This window comes from Colossoma macropomum, unplaced genomic scaffold (genome assembly GCF_904425465.1).
Source record: "Colossoma macropomum unplaced genomic scaffold, Colossoma_macropomum, whole genome shotgun sequence".
Taxonomy (NCBI): Eukaryota; Metazoa; Chordata; class Actinopteri; order Characiformes; family Serrasalmidae; genus Colossoma; species Colossoma macropomum.
In genome coordinates, this window is record NW_023495348.1 from 51,008 (window position 1) to 59,127 (window position 8,120).

The window sequence follows — 8,120 nt, forward strand, 5'->3', positions numbered from 1 at the left end:
ACCTAGAGTTTACTGCTGCCATTAAACATGCATACAATACTGCATTTGGGCATTTTATAAATACATGCCACAAAAGAAAAATACAAAGGCTGCATGAATACAGACAGAAAATTAAGAAAGCAAGACATGTGGCATTGGAGGTTCATTCATATCTATTACTGAGCAGCAGGAAAAGGGCAGATTCTACATTTAGAAGAAAGTCATGCAAACAGAGATGTAAACCTTTTATATTTGATAAAGATGAATTAAGTTCAAACTCACCAGCAAATTACCAATTATATGTTTAATGCTCTTGTAAGTGAAACTGAAAGAAGCTTTTAAATTCAATTTTTTTTTCAAGTTTCAAGTTTTTATTTACTTTGTACTGCTTTTATTGCAGGTAAAATTATTAGAAATTATACAAGCAGTGAAAAGAAATTATTGAAATTAAATTATAAAACTTTTCTTCCACTTAATCATGCAACTTCTCAAGGGTTTGTTAACGATATTTTCAATTACCACGTTCCACACATCCAGTATCCCAAAAGCCAGGCCTTGGATGGCCAAATTAAATTGTTCGCCCTGGGTTCAGTCCTGCCTTTCTCAGCTCCTCTCTTTGCTGTGCTTTTTTATTTTTGTCAACTCTGAGATAGGGTACTAGAGTGTTTGCAGACATATACTCTGGTGCCTGAACTCTCCTTTCCACTTCCTCTACATAAACTATATATCTGTACTAAAATATGTAAACATACCTCCCTGTATTAATGTTAACGTTTAATAAACATGTATTTACTTGTAATTGTTGTCTATAATGGACCTACCTTCTTTTCCGTTTTCTAAAAGACAAAGGTAAACTCATTCTACGTCCTTGAATACAAGATTAGGGGAAGTCATGTGAGAAGAGTCAGTTTGGCTAGGGGCAGTCACAGGTATGGAGTCAGTTTGGCTGGAGGTAGTTATTGGTGTAGATTCAGTTTGGCTAGAGGCAGTCATGGGTGTAGAGTCAGTTTGGGTAGGGGTAGACACAGATATTGAGTCAGTTTGGCCAGAGGAAGCCATAGGTGTAGAGTCAGTTTGGCTAGGGGCAGTCATTGGTGTAGAGTCAGTTTGGCTGGAGGCAGTTATTGGTGTAGAGTGAGCTTGGTTAGGGGTGGTCACATGTGTATACTGAGGGCCAGAAACAGTCACATGGATATTGCCAGTTTGGCCAGGAGCTGCCCTTTGGGTAGATTCAATGCATTCAGAGGCATCTTTAATAACATTAACAGGGGGTGGATGAATAACAGCCTGTGTTATTAATGGAGATTGATGAAAGATTGCAGGACCTTAAAAGAAATCACAAAGATCACAGTCTGAATAAGTATGTACAACATAACATTTAGAAAATTATAAATAGCTTTTCCATCGCAACACTGAAAAAACTTACTAAATAAATCTGCCCTCTTCCCCTGTTTTGACTGCCATTACCTGAAGTAAAGAGGAAAGTGATCACTGAAAGTCTAATGGGTTATTTCTTAAGTTTTGTAAGGTTTGTATGGCTTTGTAATAATGAAGGCCCTGACCATTGTAGTTACAATAGAACAGAACAATGTTTCTTAATCCTGTTTCTAGGGACCCACAGCACCACACAGTTTCAGCTATTCCCTGCTTCAGCACACGTATATCAGATAATGACCTCTATCAGGTGTGTTGTGGCAGGAAATGCTTGAAACATTGTTGTGTTGTGGGTCCCCAGGTATAGGATTAACAAACACTGCAATAGAAGAAAACTGTATACAAAATAGACACATTATTCAAGAACAGCATATTTAACTTACCATCTCCAAGTAACTTTCTTGTTTTGGAATATCACATGCTGATGATGACTTGATGCTGATGGTGTAATAATATCACAATAATATAAAATAAATATGTCAGTATTATTTTCTGACATACCTATGAAAAAACACTAATTACACAAAACACTGAAAATGTTTTCTTAGGGAACAGCATTAAATACTTCATTTGTCTGTCATGTTTTTGGGAGACATCTAAAATCTGTAGTATAAGCCTGGCCTGACCTGCCTATAACATACCATAAGAATGCTGAATTAGCAAAGCTCCTCATTTCGCAAGACTCTGCAAGGTTTAGTAATACAGAGATGTCTCCCAGGCTGACAACCATGGATAAACATTGCAAAGCTAAGATAAATATTATTAGATGAATCGTTTTGATGTTAATCAGCCTTTGAGGCACTTATCACTTAACAGCTTGAGAGACCTCCCTTCCCCTTAGTGCTAGAGCCATCATCAGTTTTTTGACAGCCTTATGAGCTTATCCAATTTCAGGTTTTTGACATCAGCCTTGGAGGCTTTTAGTTAATTCTTATCAGCCTCCTACGTATTTGTCATGTTTCATGTTATCAGCCTGAGATATCCTTGGCATTATTAACCAGCCTTGTAGGCATACAAGTTCTCTATTAGAAGGTATCCATTTTGTTGTTTATCAGCCTTTCAGGCATCTTACCTTATGAGCCTGTCAGATTTGTTTCTCGACACCAGCCTTGGAGGCTTTCATTTTATTCTTATCAGCCTCCTAAACATGTGTCAATTGTTATCAGCCTGAGAGACCCTTTGCATTATCAACCAGCCTTGCAGGCATATACGTTCTCTACTAGAAGGTATCAGTTTTGTCATTTATCAGCCTTTGAGGCTTCAGCCATTTATCAGCCTGTCCGATTTCAGTTTCTTGCCATTAGCCTTGGAGGCTTTTAGTTAATTTATATCAACCTCCTAAATATTTGTCAATTTTTCTCCACCTGAGAGACCCTTTGCATCATTAACCAGCCTTGCAGGCGTAAACATTCTCCACTAGAAAGTATACATTTTGTCATTTATCAGCATTTGAGGCGTCAGGCACTTACCAGCCTGAGAGAAATCCTTTCTTATTAGCAATGGAGCTATTATTATTTTTTAACAGCCTGTCAGATTACAGTTTATTGTCATTAATCCTTCAGTTAAAATAAGCTTTCGTTAATTGCTGTCAGCCTCTGCATTATTAACCAGCCTTTCAGGCATAAGATTTCTCTGCTAGAAGGCATCCATTTTGAGGTTTATCAGTCTTTGAGGCAACTGGTGCTTGATATCAGCCTAAGAGGCCTCACTTTTTTCTTAGCAGGCTTGGAGGTTTTTGTCTATCTGTTTTACCATTCAGCCACAGAGGCTTTTGCATTTGTTAAAAGTTGTGTAACTGCAGGTTGTAGAGCAGAATTACCTAACTCCGACATTGAAAAGTCTAGCAGAGTTTGCTAATTTACTTGTTCAAACACATCTAATTCAACTCATCAGTTAGCCTTTAATTTTGTATGTTTGATAAGGCAGAAAAAAGTTGGGCAACGCTGTCGTAAGCAGAAACTAAAGCATAATCCCCTTGTGTAAATTGTGAGAACAATACCAAATCTGACATGTCGTTGAAGCTAGCCAGTGTTAGCTTGCTAAACCGAACTCAATGCCAAGCTAACTAGGTAAATTCAAGCTAGTTATGCAACTGCTCTTTAAATATGAAATACATTTACTTTAACAAAAAATATGAATATTAAGAAAGGTCTTTGTAGTGTAGAGAGGTACATAAATGAATGAATTTATTTTAACTTGTCAAGCTCAAAGGTGCTCCACTGTAGTCGAGAGTGTTTCCAAAAACCTAGACGTTATGCTAATTAGCTGTTGTTCGTGGTTGGCTCAGAGCTAAATTGTGCTGCCTTATAGGAAGTGCTGCCAGAGCCAGTTTATGAGGAGCCTGGCCACTTCCTATTCTCCCTGTTATATCAAAAACAGGACTGCTAAACAGCAGATGGCGCCCGTGAGGGAGTCCTCAATGAACGGGAGTGAATGGAGCTCAACAGCTAAAAACGAAAAGTTAAAATAGTTTCTAATCATTCACTCAGAATGTTTCTTTAATTTTAGAAAGTAGAAGGATGTATTTCACTAAAACAACAAAGAAATCCTACCTGTATATTTCCTTTTTTCTACAGCAAACGGATTTTGGGCAGCAGGAGGCGGGCATTAGTGCTAGTGCGTGATGACTGATTGGCGAGAGGAGCAGCTCATTGGCTGTTCGCGCTCACTGATGTCATGAACATACAGCGCCCTCAACAATTATTGGCACCCCTTGTTAAGATGTGTTCTTAGGCTTCTAATAAATTCTTTTTTTAAAAAAAATTATATAGGACAACAAAACAAAAAAAAGAGAGAAAAATCCAACCTTTAATTCAGGTGCATTTATTCAGTGGGAAAAAAATCCCACATTAAGAAATAATTCTTTTACATGAAATCATCTGTGCCACAATTATTGGCACCCCTGATGTTAATACTTTGTACAACCCCCTTTTGCCAACAAGACAGCACTTAATCTTCTCCCATAACATTTCACAAGATGGGAGAATACAGAGAGAGGGATCTTCCACCGTTCCTCTTTGCACAATCTCTCTAAATCGTCCAGAGTCCTGGGTCTCCTCTTCAGCTCACCCCACAGGTTTTCAATTGGGTTGAGGTCTGGGGACTGAGATGGCCATGGGAGGAGCTTGATTTTGTGTCTGGTGAACCATTTTTGTGTAGATTTGGCCACATGTTTAGGGTCATTATCTTGCTGAAAGACCCAGTGACGACCCATCTTCATCTTTCGGACAGAGGCCACCAGATTCTGATTTAAAATGTCCTGGTACTTCAAAGAGTTCATTATGCCATGCACCCTAACAAGGTTCCCGGGGCCTTTGGAAGAGAAACAGACCCACAGCATCACCGATCCTCCCCCATACTTCACAGTGGGCATGAGGTGCTTTTCCGCATACTCATCTTTTGTGTTACGCCAGACCCACTTTGAGTGTTTGTTGCCAAAAAGCTCTATCTTGGTCTCATCTGACCAAAGCAAAGGGTCCCAGTAGAAGTCCCAGTACCACTTAGCGAACTCCAGACGTTTACGTTTATGCTTGTAAGTGAGAAAAGGCTTTTTCCGTGCATGCCTCTCAAACAGCTTGTTGGCATGTAGATAGTGCCTGATGGTTGTTATGGAGACTTTGTGACCCCAAGATGCTACTCTTTGATGCAGTCCTCTAACAGTGAGCTTTGGAGAACTTTTTTACGTCTTTTACCATCCTCCTCACTGTGCGTGGTGGCAAGATAAACTTACGTCCTCGTCCAGGCTTGTTTGCCACTGTTCCAGTTGTTTTAAACTTGTTGATGATTCCTCTGACTGTAGATATGGGCAGGTGTAGGCAAGTGGCTATTTTCTTGTAGCCATTGCCTGACTTATGAAGGTCGACACACATCTGCCTTACTTGAATGGTGTGTTCTCTTGTCTTTCCCATGTTGAAGAGTGGATAAGAGAAATAGGCCTCTGTGTCATGTCATATTTATACCCCAGGGAAACAGGAAGTGATGAATTATTAATTAAAGGTTCCTAGATACTCTAATCAACTTTATAAACTACAGTAGAAATGACAGAAATGCCTCAACTATATTTATTTTCTAGGAATTGTTAGGGGTGCCAATAATTGTGGAACAGGTAATTTTATGAAAAATAATGATTTCTTAGTCAGGGATATTTTTTTTTTTAATTCACTTGAGTTAAAGGTTACATTTTCTACAATTTTCAGTGTGAGATTATGCTTCTGAAATAAAAATTGAATTTATTTTAAGGCTTTTAACACATCTTAACACATATTAACTTAGTTGTTGAGGGCGCTGTACATGAGGTGCCATTTTAAACTCCTGTAACTCGAGTTTAAAAGCTCTTTAAAAATATAACAGCAGTGTTAAATGTTTTATGATATTCAGTGTTCAGGAAATGATCGCATTCTTTTACATTAAAAATGTTTAAGCATTTATAAACTATGATTTTGCTCAAATGCTCCGTATCAACCCATTCATTTTGGACTCACTCGGGAGCGCCCCTAGCGTTTGAGAAACACGGAAGACATTGCAGAGCGGTAAGTCTCCTCTCTACAAATTCTCTGGTGCTGCCTTAACAGTCACAACAGCAGGTGGAGCCGTTGAGCTTTCTTACCCTAAAGCCTTTCAGACTGGTTTGATGTGAAATTGATTGTAGAGACTCAGATTTCTTTACAGAGGTGGCGACAGGAACCAGGGGAAGTTTACAGGGATTTTGTATTGCTATTTTCCAGCTCTGACTGGTTCTGGATCCACCTTGACTATTTCCTCTCGCTGTTGAGTACATTTATGTTTTATTTGTTTCTCTTAACTTGTGTGACTAACAACACCTGTGTGTTGTTAGTCTGCTTGCATTAATAGTCATTTGCTTCTTTTTCTGGAGAAGACGTTTTAGTTCTTAGTTGCTCTTGTTTGTTCTTGTATATTTTTTTCTGGCTACTATGAATTATATCCTCTTCAATATGTCAGTGCCAGTCTGGATGTTTTGATGTCTGTGATTTCTCTGCAGTTTTCTTGTTTTGTAGGTCTATTGACATTAAAATCGGTGCAACACACTGTTTTCCCTCATTTAAGCAAATTTGATATCTGATGTGGATTGTTAAACAAAAATATCTGAACACCTGTGCAATTTTTTTTTAACTTATAATTAAAAAGACTCAAAAGGCCTTATGTTTTGTTGCCAAAACTGGCTTTAATTTAGAAAGCTGGCATGCACACAGTTACAGGACAGTGGCAGTATGATTGATCAGTTTCATCTAGTCTTAGAACCAATATATATCAGAATATATCAGAGTTCATCAGAAATAATTTCCTTTTTGTGACAATTACTGAGACTGATTTCAAATCATATATGTTTTTTTCTTATTGCTTCTTTGATAACAATTTTTTTATTATTGATTGTGTTGATAGAACAGATTTATATCATTTTTACATCATACATGAAAAATCAAACTGTTGGCATTAGCTGGAATCTTCTTTCATTTGCAGTGCTGTTTATGCAGCATAGTATGCAACATAGATCTGCTTGCCTTTGGTGCCTTCATTGAGATTTTTTTCAATGACTTCGACACCAGCCTTCTCGTACTCTAACAGTGCTTGGGGGTTGACCAGCAGATTGATGCCTTGTATCTTCTGACATCCTTCTTGCAGGCTCCACACGAAGACTTCAGGGCCACCTGTTCCCTTGTTCAGGTCTTTTGCCACCTGTTTGAAACCTTTCTGCTGCAGGTTGAACTGTTCCTGAAAGGTGGTGGAGACATCCAGAGCACTCAGGGCTTTGCTCTTGTCTTTCGAGCGGCGATACCAGAGGAAGACATACTCCCCCCCGGCTCCCCAGTTGGTGTCCTCATCCACACGAGTGTAGCCTTCCTCAAAAAGTGACTTATCGCTGTTAAAGCCGACGGTTGCGGTGATTCCATAAATGTAGGTCGGCTCCTTTCGCTTCACCCACAGATAGACCCAGTTTCCCCCTGCATTGCGGTTGAGGTCACAGCCCAGCCTTTCGTAGCCGTCCTTCAGGAGCTCTGGTTCCTGATTCGCAGCCACAGTCACCTTCAGGCCCACAATGGGAACATCTTCATCTGTGTCACCACAGAGGCACCAAAGAAAGATATGATCTCCTTTAGCTCCTGCATTCAGATCTCTCGATATTTGTTCGAACCCAGCACTGAGCAAACCTTCTTTAAATTTGTCGTTAAACGAGAACTGGATCCTGGTGATAGGCTTCGTACCACACTCCTTCTTGTACCAAAGCAACACTTTTCCTGTGGTACCAGAATTGAGGTTAACATTAATGAAGTTGAAGCCTTGAGCTCTCAGAATGTCTTCCTCATCACTGTTGGTGGAGACGCGAAGTTTTGTGATGGGGTGATCTTCAGCCATTGCAGTTTGAAGTGCTTTGTAAACAATTTAAATATCTAAAAAAGGAAAATTACAAAGAAATCAGTTTTATTAAAGATCCAAAATGTAGGGCTGTGTTAGATCACAGAAATTCTGGAGTCAACTCTGATTCCAAGGCCCAATCCCATTTCTTCTTTTTACCCCTACCCCTTGTTTTTGAGTGTCACCCTAACCCCTTGGAACTTTGTTACAAGGGGTGGTGGTTAAAAACTTGCCCTACGAAATGGAACAACCCTCAAATTAAAACAAAAAACAAAACAAAACATTGCTTCATTAACAACCTACTAGCAGTGCTCTGCAGGCGACCCAGCGTGTCT